The sequence below is a fragment of the Triticum dicoccoides genome, chromosome 3B, assembly GCF_002162155.2.
Source record: "Triticum dicoccoides isolate Atlit2015 ecotype Zavitan chromosome 3B, WEW_v2.0, whole genome shotgun sequence".
Lineage (NCBI taxonomy): Eukaryota > Viridiplantae > Streptophyta > Magnoliopsida > Poales > Poaceae > Triticum > Triticum dicoccoides.
The window spans coordinates 758094850-758110377 of record NC_041385.1 but is presented as its reverse complement, the minus strand read 5'-3'; the positions used below and the strand labels follow the sequence as shown (position 1 = coordinate 758110377).

The following is a 15528-nucleotide window of genomic DNA, read 5'->3' as shown; positions in this document are numbered from 1 at the left end:
CGGAGAATTGATGGGGTCCAAGCCAGTCTCCACTCGACTAGTCTCCTCTTCAAAGTTTTGGTAGAATTCTGTGGACATGATTCAAGGATAAGCTAACACCCTTACAGCAAGTCAGTAACTACCAATCGGAGATAAGAGGTTACCTTCGAGCATGAGGAATAGCTTCTTGGCGAGTCCTCCTAGATAAAGCTCCAAGTCATTTTTCTTTCTTGCCAGTTCACCAACTTTGTCGTCTAGGACCATATTGGCATTCCTCAGTGAAGTGACTTCTTGGTTGGCCATGTCAAGAGCGGCTTTCAGTCGAGTGTTATCTTCTTCGAGTTTGTTGACGGAAGCCAACTTCTCTTCTGCAAGCCTGGTCTTGTCTGCAGCCCTTTTCTGCGCCTCGGCAAGGTCGAGGTCCTTCTTCTTCAGAGCATCCTTCATTTTTTCTGCGAAAATCATAGTAAGATCAGATTCGGAGACAGGCAAGAAGCGAGGACAGTCGTCAAGATTCTCACCAAACATACCTTTTGCCTCCTCCTTCGCCTTCGTGAAGTTCTCTTGAACAAGCTTTTGATCAAGCTCAAGCTGGATATACTTGTTCTCCAGTTCGATGTAACGAGAAACAAGGTCACAAGATTTCTGCGAAAGTTCAATCGACAGACATCAATGACAGATCACTTCCGAGTGACTAAAAGGAAAAATCGTACTATTTCTAAGACTACAGGTGAATCTAAAACATTCAACTGTAGTCTCGGGGACTACACCCAGTGGGTGCACTCAGCGTGCCCCCACTAGTTCTATCAGCTAGACTCAGAGTCGATCAGTCGATCGGAAGTAGTCAACTATCAGCAGTAATAAAAAAACTATTCAGACCATAGTCGATTGCCAGCAATCGACCACGGTCTCGGGGACTACACCTAGTGGGTGCACTTAGCCTGCCCCCACCAGTTTCATTGATTCCACTCGACCATGGTCGAGTGGAACAAGCAAAGTGAGAAATCTCAAGACACAAAAACTATAGTCGACTGCCAGCAGTCCACTGTAGAATCGACACACCCAGTGGGTGGATGACAAAAATCAAGATTTCCAGTCGGTGTTCCATTAACCTGGACATTGCTCTGGAGAGCTGAGCTCGCATCATAAGCTGCTTGGCTGGCAGTTCTGATCGCCTTCACCTGCTCCATCATAATCCCGGCCTGGCGTATAGCTTCCTTGGCAGCGCTTGCTTGGTCCTCCGGGACGTGGTAGGTGGAGAAGAGGGAAGGCGGGTCAGCACTCAACGACGAAGGGCGGGCAACCGTCAATGGCTCCGCAAAGGACATGGTAGCCCGAGCAACGTTGCTCCCCTCGGGAATCTGTGGTCCAGGTGCTGACGTAACCTGCGCAGCCTTGCCAACAGTCGCCTTTCTGCTCCTCCTCTGCCTTAGTGGCGCTTCGTCGTCATCGTCAGGAAGATTGATGACAACGTTAGGTGGAGCTGCAGAAGAAGTTCAAAATAAAAAAATGGAGATTCAATCGACCAAAAGCGAAACCGTGCAGATCATACCGGGTTGAGAAGTCGCAGCATCTTCCATTTCTTGATCCTCATGCCTGGCTGAAGTCTCAGAAGTAGCAGCGCTGCGATTTGCAAAATATCAGTCGGTCAGCAATTGAGTCGACCGGGAGTGGAAAACATGAGTTACGATCATTACCCAGAGACAGTCGGAATCTCCATCCTCATCTTCGGTAGGGCCTTCGCTAGTTTTGACGGGGCCGCTCGGGGTTGCTTCGACGCCTTTTCAGTCGGCGCAGGTGAAGTTGTCCGAGGACGTTTAGTCGACTGCCCAGCAGGCGCGACTCCCTTGCCACGATCAGCCGCAGGGTCGTGAGTGAGTTTGGACCTCCTTTCGGAACGAGGAGGCGCAACTTCCTCCTCCTCTTCCTCCTCCTATTCCTCCTTGTCAGAACCTGCGTCTTCCTCACCCTCATCGACATCCGACTCCCACTCCTCTTGGCTTTCACCTCCGCTTCCTTCCTCCTCTTCGGCATGCGCCTGCGCCCTGTTGGGCATCGAGTACAACTCAGTGGTCTCCTGAAAGACAGCAAGCAATACAAAGGTCAATCGACCGATTTACGACGAAACAGAATGGACGGAACAATCGGAGGAAAATAGTCGTACCTTGTCCACCTCATAAGATTGGTCGAGTGGAACGATCCTCCTAGCTCCCCGAGGGTTGTCCTTGTTCCCAGTGATGGCAGTCATCCACCTCTCCAATGTAGCATCGTCGACCTCCTCTGGGTGGACCTGACTGGTGTCTTCAGTACCAGAATACAGCCACATCGGGTGGCCCCGTACTGGAGTGGTTGGATGCGCCGCCGAAGGAAAACCTCCAGAAGGTCCATGCCAGTCACGCCGTCACGAATCAACTGAACTACTCGCTCCATCAACATTTTCACCTGAGCCTTCTCCTCCGGAACTACTTTCAGGGAGGAGGGCTTGCTTACTCGACTCATAGAGAAGGGAGGGAGCCCGGTCGACTGCCCTGGCATCGACCGGTCTTGGCAGTAGAACCAGGTTGACTGCCACCCTCTGACCGACTCGGGAAGGGTCATAGCAGGGAAAGCGCTCTTACTCCTCATCTGGACCCCGAGACCCCCACACATCTGGATCACCTAAGTTCTCTCGTCATTGGGGCTGGCCGTTTTCACCGTCTGGGAACGACAGGTGAATATATGTTTGAAGAGGCCCCAGTGCGGCCGGCAACCCAAGAAATTCTCACACAGAGATACAAAGGCAGAGAGATAGGCGATGGAATTTGGAGTGAAATGGTGAAGCTGAGCTCCGAAGAAATTCAGAAATCCTCGGAAGAAAAGATGCGGCGGCAAAGAAAACCCTCGATCTACATGAGTCGCCAAGAGGACGCACTCACCCTCCTGAGGTTGCGGTTGACACTCCGTCCCCGGAAGCCTCGCTCCTCTGTGCTCGATCAGCCCCTCATTGGCTAGGTCATCGAGGTCCTTCTGGGTGATGGTCGAGCGGATCCAATCTCCTTGGATCCAACCCTGCGGCAGGCGAGACCGCGATGAAGATCCACCCCGACTGGGCGCTCTCCCCTTCGCTTGCACCGTCGCCTTCTTCGCCCGCTCCAAAGCCGTCGTCTTCTCCTTCACCATTGTCACCGACGAAGCTGGAACGGGGCAGCGGCGCTGGGCAGTTGACGAGCGCAGCAGATGAATCTAGAGACGAGGGAGGAGAGAATGAGGAAGCACTGTTTGGAAAACCTCCGCCTGGTTCCTTATATGGGGTCACTTCCGAGTGGCTGACAGGTAGGCCCAGGCAATCCTGTCAAATCCCAAAACAGTCGCGCGCGCGATACGTGGCGAAAAAGGCGGCGCGAAGATCGAGGCATCCCTGCCTTATCCCGTCCGAGTACCGCGGCGTTCTCCGCTTCGCGCGCTTCCCAAAATTCGGATCCCACTAAATCCGCTAACCAACAGGGCAACTTGTCAGACGGAAGATCTCCTGCGATCCGTTGCTCGGAAATCTCCAAGTTCATAAAGTTCACTCGACAGATATAAAGAATGGATCAAGGCGACTGAAGAAAGTTGACGCCCTCACTTAAAAGTCATTGATCCTAAGCGAAAACGCCTTTACAGTACCAGAAAGCAAGTCGGAAAGATTGCCAACTCCGTCCCCACTCAAACCTCGATCCATTCAGGGGCTACTGATGAAGCCATGTACCTAGGGTAGGGTTACGGACCTTTCCAAGGTACCCTCCCCAAGGACATCTCTTAGAAGAAGCCGTCTTTCAGTCGACCAAGAGGAAGTCCACTCGACGAACTAGAAGACACTCGACGAACCTGAAGACACTCGACCATGAAGACTCACTCGACCATCAGGAATTCAGGATCTATTCTGTATCCAAACAGTCTGTAATTAAGTAGTCTTAATGGTCATGATGACACTTTATGTAGGGCGTTACCAGTAATGCCAGGCCTTAATGTACTTTAACCCTCTGCTACGTGGGCTGGCTAGGGTCCTGGCGTCCTCTATATAAGCCACCCCCTCCACTGGTAGAAGGGTTCGCACCCCTGTAACTCATATACACATAAACCAGTCGACCGCCTCCGGGCTCCGAGACGTAGGGCTGTTACTTCCTCCGTGAAGGGCCTGAACTCGTAAAACACTTGTGTGTACAACTGCTCCATAGCTAGGATCTTGCCTCTCCATACCTACCCCCCATTCTACTGTCAGACTTAGAACCACGACAGAGGATCCCCAAGGATTTCAACAGGCAAATTGTGTTTCAAAATAGGTCATTGCTTAAATAATACTTCATCTATTTCCCTTCTTTCATTCATAAACATATCAATTTCATGGTCTAGGAAATATTGTTCTAAAGGATCATTAGGAGGCACGACAATAGAAGCAAGTCCAATAATTTCATACTTACTAGGCAATTATTTATCATGAGGTTGTGTACAGAATTTGGAGAAGTTAAAATCATGAGACATATCCCCTAAACCAACAATAACAATATCCTTTTCGCAGTCTATTTTAGCATTAACAATATTCAAGAAAGGTCTACCAAATATAATGGGACAAAATATATCTTGTGGGTAACCAATAACAAGAAAATCAGTAGGGTATTTTAATTTCCCACACAAGACTTCAACATCTCTAACAATCCCAACTGGTGAAATAGTATCTCTATTGGCAAGCTTAATAGTAACATCAATATCTTCTATCTCAGAAGGTGCAATATCATGCATAATTTCTTTGTATAAGGAATGAGGAATTGCACTCACACTAGCACCCATATCACATAAGCCATGGTAACAATGATCTCCTATTTTAACAGAAACAACAAGTAGGCCAACAATAGGTCTATGTTTAACTTTAGCATCAGGTTTAGCAATCCCAGCAGCTTCATCACAGAAATAAATAGCATGCCCATCATTGTTATCGACCAAGAGATCTTTAACCATAGCAATGCTAGGTTCAACTTTAATTTGTTCAGGGGGTGTAGGTGTTCTAGTATAACTCTTACGAACCACATTTGAAGCTTTAGCATGATCTTATATTCTAACAGGAAAATGGGGTTTCTCAATATAAGCAGTAGGAACAATAGGATCAACATTATAAGTAATAGTTTCTTCTTCAACTTTAATAGGTTCTACTACTTTCACTTCAATGGGAGGATGATATTTAAACCACCTCTCCTTAGGGAGATCAACATGAGTAGAAAATGATTCACAGAAAGAAGCTACTATCCCAGAGTCAAGTCCATATTAGTGCTAAAATCACGAAAATCATTTGTATCCATAAAAGATTTAACACAATCAACTTATGGTTTATACCTGACTCTTGACCTTTGTCGAGTTCCCAATATTCAGAGTTGCGTTTAATTCTTTCCAATAAATCCCATTTGAATTCAATAGTCTTCATCATAAAAGAACCAGTACAAGAAGTATCGAGCATGGAGCGACCATTTTGAGAAAGCCGAGCATAAATTTTTTGAATAGTAATTTCTCTTGAGAACTCATGATTGGGGCATGAATATAACATTGACTTAAGCCTCCCCCAAGCTTGAGCGATACTTTCTCCTTCACGAGGCCAAAAATTATATATATAATTACGATCACGATGAACCAGATGCATAGGATAAAACTTCTGATGAAATTCCAATTTCAATCGGTTGTAGTTCCATGATCCAATATCATCACATAGCCTAAACCATGTCAATGCATTTCCCTTCAAATATAAAGGGAATAATTTCTTGTTGAAAACATCCTCGGGCATACCTGCAATGCCTAAATAATCCACAAACTTCATCCACATAGATTAGGTGCATATCGGGATGTAATGTTCCATCTCCTGTATAGGGTTAGCTAGCAGTTTCTCTATCATACCCGAAGGAATTTCAAAGTAAATATTTTCAGTAGGTTGAGGAGCAACTCTTTGCTCTTCTGGTCGAGGTGAAGATACCCCGAACAAGCCCCTCAAAGGATTATTTTCCATAGTAACAAGTGACACTAAATTTCAGCACACTATATAAATGTTTTCTTACCTTATTCCACTTACCAAAGGCGCTTCACTCCCCGGCAACGGTGCCAGAAAAGAGTGTTGATGACCCAAAAGTATAGGAGATCTATCATAGTCCTTTTGATAAGTAAGAGTGTCGAACCCAACTAGGAGCAGAAGGAAATGACAAGCGGTTTTCAGTAAGGTATTCTCTGCAAGCACTGAAATTGTCGGTAACAGATAGTTTTGTGATAAGGTAATTCATAACGGGTAACAAGCAATGAAAGTAAATAAGATGCAGCAAGATGGCCCAATCCTTTTTGTAGCAAAGGACAAGCCTGAACAAATTCTTATATGGAGAAAAGCGCTCCCGAGGACACATGGGAATTATCGTCAAGCTAGTTTTCATCACGCCTATATGATTCGCGTTCGGTACTTTGATAATTTGATATGTGGGTGGACCGGTGCTTGGGTACTGCCCTTTATTGGACAAGCATCCCACTTATGATTAACCCCTATTGCAAGCATCTGCAACTACAAAAGAAGTATTAAGGTAAACCTAAACATAGCATGAAACATATAGATCCAAACCAGCCCCTTACGAAGCAACGCATAAACTAGGGTTTAAGCTTCTGACACACTAGCAACCCACCATCTACTTATTACTTCCCAATGCCTTCCCCTAGGCCCAAATCATGGTGAAGTGTCATGTAGTCGAATAAACCAACTAGCATCAACTACAAGGAGTAATCAACACTACTAGCAACCCACAGGTACCAATATGAGGTTTTTAGACAAAGCTCGAATACAAGAGATGAACTAGGGTTTGAGAGGAGATGGTGTTGGTGAAGATGTTGAAGGATATTGACCCCCTCTTAATGAGAGGATCGATGGTGATGACGATGGCGATGATTTCCCCCTCCCGGAGGGATGTTTCTCCGGCAGAACAGCTCCGTCGGAGCCCTAGATTGGTCCTACCCAGGTTCCGCCTCAAGACGGCAGCGCTTTCTCCTGAAAGCTTCTCTATGATTTTTTTCCATGGCAAAAGACACCATATATCTAAATATGGGCATCGGGGGCCTGCCAGGGGGCCAAGGTAGGGGGCGCGCCTAGGGGGGTAGGGCGCGCCCTCCACCCTCGTGACTGACTGGTGGCCCTCCTCTGGTGCTTTTTTTGCCCAATATTTTTTATATATTGCAAAACTGATCTCCGTGAAGTTTCGGCACTTTTCGAGTTGTGCAGAATAGGTCTCTAATATTTGCTCCTTTTCCAGTCCAGAATTCCAGCTGCCAACATTCTCCCTCTTCATGTAAAACTTATAAAATAAGAGAGAAAAGGCATAAGTATTGTGATATAGCGTGCAATAACAGCCCATAATGTAATAAATATCGATATAAAAGCATGATGCAAAATGGACGTATAATTCCTCGACCCGGTGGTCCTCATTGCCAATGACGAAGGTTGTGGTGGCCAGCAAGTGCAAGCACGAGTTTGAAAAGCTTTGGGACATCATGGCTTTGGTTTCAGAGGAAGATAAACACCAATAGGTCTAGTAAAGAGGAACAAAAAGAAACAATGTGCTTGTGTGGTTATGTGCAGATGAAACTGATGATCTTAAATATACCTACCAGATAAAATGTTACATTAAACAGTGCCTTGGTTTTACTGTGCAATCGTCATGTGCCACCTGCTAGCAGCCGTTGTAAGCTCTTGTCAAATAGGTCTAGGCTAAGTAATATATACGCAGAAAATCAACATGATACCCAGCAGAAAATAGTCGTTTCTACTTGTATACTATTATTAATACTTATGTTGTACCGAATGTTGAAAATCCATACGCCATGGGTGTGGCTGGACCATATGCCACCTGGACCATTCTCACAGATTACATGTCCATTTAATGAGGGAGTGTCTAGAGCGCAAGTGAACAAACACATTTCAAGGTTCAATCATTTTTTGTGCCCGACTAATAGCAAGTACATGAACACAATATTGTAATTGCATAAGAAGTGCAATTGTGCCAAATATAAAAATATAGTTGACGAAAAATCACTTGCAACACAAAAAGAAAAAATGGTAAGTGGAATGAGGACGGTGCAATTGCACACAACATGAAGTGCGGTTTTTAATCTTGAACCGTAGAACAATTGTTCTATGGTATGATATTCATTATAAGGAAAACAAAAATAGTATGTTACAGAGGTTAAGGAGAAAAAAAACTAAGACAAAACTACACAAAGGTTTGTAGGAATTCACCAATGCCAACTTTTGGGAACATGGTCATTACATTAAAAGTTTTCTTTTATCCACTGCTGACATGAGGTGGAATGCTTGTCTATGATCTTGAATTTGAGCAGTTGAAGGTCATTTTTTCATGGCAAATCTTCGGTTCTGGATGGTTTGTTGAATTTTCATGAATACCTTTCCATTTGTTTGGATCGAGATATTCCAGCATCCCAATGTTACAATCTCTATGGTGAAAGGTTTACGGAAGTTGCTGGCAGCCAACATAGTATCTTCATAGGCTGAAGTGCCTCTTTGCCTTTTTTGAATCAATGTTTGCATGTAGTTCTAGGCATATGTGCAGTCCCACAACGTGTGCATAAACGATTCTTCACATTCTTGGATGCAAGAGGGGCAAAGGGGGTCATCTAACCGCATCCCTTTCCTTTGAAGCATGGATCTTGTGTTAACTCTTTCATGTGCTACCAGCCAGAAGATAAATTTGTATTTTCACCTGCTTGCACTGCTCCAAATGTGCTTGAATATCACTCACTCTTCCAAGTTTGTAAGCAGTTATTTGTACATCTTTATGGAAGAATACTTCCCTATTTGTCCATTGCAGAGCCATCTATCTTTTTCTTGAGGATTCAGACGGGGAAGATCTCCAAGTAGAGCCATCAATTGTTCATGAGCTTGTGTCCAAAGTGGTAGATGGAAGTTCTTTGTATGATCATGGGATTTTGCAAAATATTTGAAGGAAATTGCATTGCTTTTAGCAGAAGAGTGCAACTCAGGGTACTTTTTTGAAGTGGAGTATCAGTCCATTTATCTACCCATAGATGAATTGAGTTGGGTGAGTTAATTATGCAAGAGGAGTACTGCATGAAAATGGGTAGAATCCTGAGATAAGAATTCCACCAAAAAGATCCCTCTAATCTGTCTAGTGGCGGGGAAGAGTGTGACTTTTCCAAATTAAGTTAACCCAGGGTAGGTTCTCCTTGTTCAAAAAATGAGAGATGTTTTCGCGAGGAGTGATGTGTGAAGTGTAGTTACACAAAATAAGAGTGAGTTGCATAAAAATGTGCACATGCAACAAATACAAAGTTAGCAAAAGAGGTGACATAAACTCCACATAAGTGGCTAAGCTTTCATATAATTGTGAATGATCCCAAACTTACAACAGTTTCATATAATTATGAATGATCACAAAACATAAAAAAATCATGGAAGTAAATGAAACTGAACAGAAGGTGATTAAAACTCATTAACAAGACAACATAATATTACTTGAATTGATTGAGAGGGAAATCGATTCATATGTTTTTCAGTTCCATAATCCGTACTATCACAGCGCAGTGGGTCCATGGTATATCCCAATTTTAAGCAAGTACATGCTCATGGATGTTTATTTGTAGTAATACCGCACAGTGGGTCCATTGTACATCCCACTTATAAAAACTACACATTCATGGATGTGTTTCTGTAGCACTATTGTGAATACCGTGAGTTCACTCCAAAGAACTAATACCCAAGCTACCACACAAGTGCCATGAGTTTCGTACCTAAATTTAGTGGGCATGCATCCCTCAACCGAATTAACCCTTAATTTTATCACGGTCATGTATCATATAAATAGTTTGATGTGTACACCACAATAACTAGTTTATAGGATCGCAAGTCTATTTAATCAAGGAGTGTTTAGAGTGCAGGTGAGTGAAACTTCCAATTTTTCAATTAGCTTATGTTCCCACTGATAAATTTTAACTACACAAACAAAAATATAGTTGCACAATCATAGGTGCAAGTGTACCAAAACAAAGTGTAATTGCACAAAAAGGTACAACTACAAGAAAAAAATAAAAGGTGGAAATGGAATTACACTAAGAAACAAAGCTAAAGTTACACGAAAAGTGCAATTTCACAAAAAGGTGCAACTACAACAAATATAAAACAAACGAAATAAACTAAAGCTCATTGGAACTTCACATAAGTGACTGAAACTTCATAGAGGTGGCCGCTAGTAGAAAACAGGGCTTTCGTCCAAACTCAATATACACATTAGTCCCGGTTGCATCACGAACCGGGACTAATGTGAGTATTACACTAGTAGAAAAGGGGGCATCAGTCCCGGTTCATAAGGCCTTTAGTCCCGGTTCTTGAACCGGGACTAAAGGGTCGTTACTAATGCCTCCCCCCTTTAGTCCCGGTTCAAACTGGAACCGGGACTAAAGGTCGCGGCCACGTGGAGCTCCACCTTTAGTCCCGGTTGGTAACACCAACCGGGACTAAAGGAGATTTTATGATTTTTTTTTTGAATTTTTTTTTATTTTCAAATTTCTGAATTTTTTTAACCTCTAATCTCTAATCACCACCCCTCATCACTGCTCAATTTATCCTCTAATCTCTAATCACCCCTCATCATTCCTAATAATCTAACTTCCCGAACGGACACCCATCCTCCCACTCCCCCAGCCTGAGCACGCTTAACTTCCGGGTTCTATTCTCCCTCGTTTTCAAGTCTGCACTTGTTGTTTTGCTGACGATAGTAAGATGTCAATCCTATTAACCCTCGGGAATTTTGCGTGAGCATTTCACTATTTGAGTTTGAAACTATTGTTTTAAAAAACAATAATTATTTAGTAACACTAATATTTCTTGAATAATTAGTTTGACCATTGTTTGACCACAGTTTGACCAGATTTGACCAAAATTCAAAATAACTGAAATAAATATTTAGTAACACTAATATTCTAGAATAATTAGTTTGACCATTATTTGACCACAGTTTGAATAATTAGTTTGACCACGGTTTGAAATTTTTTCGATTTTTTTCACTCTAGATCTTAAAAGCCCCGTAACTTTTTTTCTGTTAGGTTTTTGAGGATTCTAAAAATGTTTAACGGGGTTCCCCCCGTTAAATTTGGTTGTAACTTTTTGAGTAGATGATTTTTCATATAAAAAACTTTTTCATCCGAGTCAGTATGCAAAAGTTATGCCCATTTTACTAAATTCTAGAGAGATTTTGCAAATAAAGTCGAAATTCACATTTGCAAATTTTCCCAACAACTAGACCACATATCACATGGGAAACTAATTTTTTTTTATTTTTTTGACATTTTCATCATTTTCTTTTATTTTTTTTAAACTGAAAAGGCGATCCGGGGGGGGTGGAGTTTGAAAATGTGACCTTTAGTACCGGTTCGTGCCATGAACCGGTACTAATGCCTCAAACCCCATTAGTACCGGTTGGAGGCTCGAACCGGGACTAAAGGTCTAACCTTTAGTCCCGGTTGGTGCCACGAACCGGTACTAATGGGCATCGCACCCTTTAGTCCCGGTTCGTGGCACCAACCGGGACTAAAAGGTCCAAACGAACCGGGACAAATGGCCCACGTGGCCCCTGGGCGCACGAACCGGGACTAATGCCCCCATTAGTCCCGGTTCTAGATTGAACCGGGACTAATGGGCTAACCCAGGGTGGACCAAAGCCCTCTTTTCTACTAGTGTTAGCCTCGGTTCGAGCGGCTAAGGCGTCGGGAAGGCATTAGTCCCGGTTCATTCGGGACCTTTAGTCCCGGTTTGAGACACGAACCGGGACTAAAGGGTGCGATGCCCTTTAGTCCCGGTCCGTGTCTCAAATCGAGACTAAAGGTTAGACCATCATAAATAAATTATATCGCAAGGCGGATCATTGTTTCGCAAACTATGTCTTGGGGAGCTATAAAAGCAGCTAATTATTTTGTTTTCTTTATTTTCTTATGAACTATCCAATATTTAAAGCAGAGGACAAACTTTCATATCTGTTCTCGTTCAACCAAAGTTTTACTAGTATGTCACTTGGTTGAAAAATTACACAATCTACATATACAAGTACTAAATCTATAACTATTTATTTCTCCCGCTTTCTCCATGCCAAAGAACAAGGCCTTCTCTCTGTTCTTTCTCGGTCTGTCTTCGTTATTAAAAAAAAGATGGAAATAATAGATAGTGCCCTCTGAAAAAGAAAAAAATGCCTGCGGTAGGTAGGCCTTCTGAGACTAGTATAAGTGCATGTGATAGAGTAGTAGAGTACACACAAAAAGTAGTGCAGTACTCAGCTCGAAGCCAACAAGAAAAGTGAGACAATGAAGCTCATCTGCGACTTGCCGTCGCCGAAGTCCCTGCCGGACAAGTACGTCTTGCCGCCAGAGAAACGCCCGTGCGACAACGAGCTACGGGACGACCTCTCGGTCGCTCTCCCCGTCATCGACCTCCGGGGTGCTATGGGAGATGGCCGCCGACAGGTTATTGGTGAGATCATGGAGGCCGGCAAGGAGTTTGGCTTCTTCCAGGCACGTTAGCTGATTAAATGGACGTTGCCTTGCTTTGCTTCATTGCCTTTTCGCCATGCAAGCATGTAATCTGCGGTGTTCCTGATATTCATGCATGCCGTTTTGCAGGTGGTGAACCATGGTGTGGAGGAAGACGTGATCCAGGGCTTCCGAGAAGCGGCCGCGGAGTTCTTCAGGATGCCGGAGGAAGCAAAACTCAAGTACTACTCCAACGAGCCGAACAATCCATTCCGGGTCTTCTCCGGCTCCGTCACGTCGCACACTGACACGAACGACATCCGCTACTGGCGCGACTGCCTCAAGCTTCGGTGCTACCCGGTTGACAAGCTGATGCACCATTGGCCATTAGAGCCAGAAATATTTAGGTAAATGAACAATTTAAAGTCAATAATGATGAAGCTAGGAAGAACAGAAAATTGTTACACCATCCGATCCAAAATAAGTGTCGCGGTTTTAGTTCAAAACTTCAAATTAGGAGTAGTACATCCGTGTACTATCTATAACCCAGCTATATAATGCGGCATTGTTTATGGGTACGCAGGGAGCGTCTTGCCAAGTACGCGGTGGAAGTGCAGGACCTGGCGCGAAGGCTCCTCCGGCTGATCGCCGAGGGGCTCGGCTTGGATGATCAATTCTTCGAGGGCGACCTCACCGGCGGGGAGACGGTGATGAACGTGAACTACTACCCGTCATGCCCCAACCCGAGCCTCACTTTGGGCATCCGACCGCACTCCAACCGCTACATCCTCACGATCTTGTCTCAGGGCGACGTCAGTGGTTTACAAGTCAAGCAAAAGGGACGCTGGATCGGTGTCCAACCCATAGACAACGCCTTTGTTGTCAACTTTGGGCTTCAGCTGGAGGTGAGGTCGCAACGCATCAATCTTACTGATGTCTAAGAAGAGAGTATACGTATGTGCGGTAGCTAATTCTACATGTTTTTGCGTAGATGGTGACCAACGGGGTGCTTACAAGCGTGGAGCACCGGGTGGTGACCAACTCGGCCAAGGCGAGGATGTCAGTGGCAACACTTATCAGGCCCAATATGGAGTGCATGATAGGTCCGGCACAGGTTATGGTGGATGGAGACACCAACCCTCCCAAGTACAGGGATTTCACGGGGAGCGAGCTCATCGAGGCGTATGAGACCACTGCTGGCAACAGGGAGGCCCTGCTCGAAATGTTCAGGATCCATCACACCAAATCGTGCTAGCTAGCGCCAACACAGACACGCCCAGTCAGGGCCGGTCCTGACATTTTGGGGGCCCGGGGCGAAAGTAAAACCCGGGGCCCTTTTATATAAACATAAAAAAAAATGTTTTGTCCTTGACTCTTGACCATCAAAATATCTATGTATATTTAGGTAAATTTACAAGCACAACTTGGGTTCTCCTTTTAATATGAACTCCAAAGCACTCGTATACAAATTTCTAGGCTATAAATATTGATCCGATATACCAAATCAAGAAAACATTCAAATCAGGATGTTCAACAAGAAATTATCTACCTGTTTCACGTTGTAATCGAAAACTGGTTGTGCCTAAAACTGGACTAGCTCTTAGAAATCTCATAAAGTTTTCCAAAATCTATCTACTACGCTTTGAAAGAACTTGTCCATCAACAGTCCTTGTGACACCTCAACAACCATTAATCCAAACTGAGCAAATTGGGTTCAATGGGAATGTAATCCATAAGCATTACAAATTTGATTTTCGTGTCGTCTCATTAAGCACAAATAATGCAGTTTTCAAAACACTAGTCCGATCCAATGATTGGGTTATCAAAAACAAGTCTCAGCATCAAATTTAGGAACTAGGGACTACCAGAAAGGTTACCTTTGAGCTGTAGAACATGGAATTTGAAATCAATGGATAGATTTTCTGATTGATTGTACGCAGCACTCGTCTCGTCTTGTCGCTTGTTCCTGGCTCTGCTGCTATGCATGCAGGTGATATTGTGATAAGGCGAAGCGAAGGCGCGAGGTCAGACGACGATCAGGCGATGGCAAGGGTGCTCGGCGCGAGGCGAAATTGATCCATCGGCGTGCTGCGTGCGTTTTTCTTTCCGAGATGTGATCTGATCTGATCTGATTGATCAGCCTTGCTGCATGCGTTTTTCTTTCCGAGATATCAGAGATCGTGCGTGAATCACGCCTTAGATAGCCCAGCAACCAACTTGGGTCATATCAGATTTTTTGTGTGTACACGCAATAGGCTTGAAGCTTTTTTTTTCAGGAGAAGATTGGGCTACTAAAGTACGTACCTGAGAGGGGGCCCCTGGAATTGGGGGGCCCGGGGCGGCCGCCCCCTCTGCCCCCCCTCAGGGCCGGCCCTGCGCCCAGTCGACCACCGCTTCTGAAGTTCACCATGCATGTCGATCATCTTTTACTACTACCTCCATCCCAAAATATAAGATGTTTTCGCGTCATATCGTTTGGTACGGAGGTAGTAGCTCCCAACAATAAATGATTGTTAAATTGTGTATGCCGACTTGTGTAGTCGGTTGTTTTGCTTTTTTATATTGTTGCTGTTTTGTACTTTCATCACATCTGATCCCGAATAAATCCCAACTTGGGCACTTTTTTTAGATCAGCATGCCTAGTCCCAAGCACTACTATATACCAAGGTTTTCTTTCCTCGACCGAAGAGCACCACATCGTAAATCCGGTTTCCAATCAATGCCGGAAATTGTGGTATTTTACAGTCCAAAATGATTTGCTAATATGAGGGGTGAAAATTATCGGGAAAAAATGTTGATGAACCAAATGTAGATTGCGCATGCGGTAACTAGGGAAACAACATTATACTTTTTCTAAACGTTTGTGCTTTTTTAAGTTGTCTGAAATTATTTTAGTTTTTGGTCAACTTTTCCTTCTTTTTGTTTAGTAGTATTTTTTGTCTTTCCTTCTTTCTTTCTCTCCCATCCATTAAAATTGTCACTGATTTAGTAAGATTGCCCTTGCCTCACCTTACCTATCCTTCAGGT

General features: G+C 44.2%; 1 long non-coding RNA gene and 1 pseudogene across 1 annotated transcript; one reads left to right on the top strand and one right to left on the bottom strand.

The window, feature by feature from the left end:
* Positions 1-12250: 12250 nt before the first annotated feature.
* LOC119282068 lies at positions 12251-14647 on the bottom strand. Its single transcript, XR_005138622.1, has 2 exons — positions 14379-14647; positions 12251-12870 (listed from the first exon to the last, which is right to left on the bottom strand). It is a non-coding gene; the product is annotated as an uncharacterized LOC119282068 (long non-coding RNA).
* Positions 12337-13873, top strand: LOC119282067 (annotated as a pseudogene).
* Positions 14648-15528: the final 881 nt, after the last annotated feature.